Consider the following 706-nt stretch of genomic DNA (forward strand, 5'->3'; position numbering starts at 1 on the left):
AGCATACAGCTAACTTCCCTCCATCGTGGAGCGTCGAGCATAATTGCCCGATGCCCCGATATCGATGAGAATCTTCCATGGATTCTCGAAGCCCTTTACGGTCGCCTCCACGACCAGCAAGCCCGGCTTGCACACACGTTCCGTGTTTAAGAGCAAGGAGCTCTTCGGGCCGGGCCCTGTTGACCGATGCCTCCCTGAGGCTCAACAGAACGCAGTTCTTCCCTAGTAGGTCGCCCCGCGCCTACTGAATGGTGTCGTTTCCCCGCGTAAATTCTTGGACAAAGTCCACCAATCCCATTTGCCCTGTCGGATGGCAAGGAAACGCGATCGCACGCGAAACGCCTGATTAGGCGACGAGAAAACTCGGGAGAGCTGCAATTTCAGTTCTGCCCAGGGGAGAAACGCAGCTCCGACCGAAGGGCCGCACGTCAGGGCCCATGTTCGCGCTCGACAACCGAGCTTTGAGTTGACTAGCGCCACGCGCGTTGCTCGGTCTGGAGCATGGTGGATACGATGGCCATCTCGACCTCTTTCACCCAGAGCAGGAGAGTCTCTTCATCCTTCTTCTCAAAGACCTTAACGCCCACCATGAGCGGCTCAGGTCGGAGGAAGTCATCCGTCACCGACGGTGGCGTCATAGACATAGATGATGCAGACATCTTCTGCTGCAGGTGCTCTAGCAACGCGTTTTCGTAACTCGAAAACG

This window comes from Plasmopara halstedii (assembly GCF_900000015.1).
Source record: "Plasmopara halstedii genome assembly, contig: Scaffold_323, whole genome shotgun sequence".
Lineage (NCBI taxonomy): Eukaryota > Oomycota > Peronosporomycetes > Peronosporales > Peronosporaceae > Plasmopara > Plasmopara halstedii.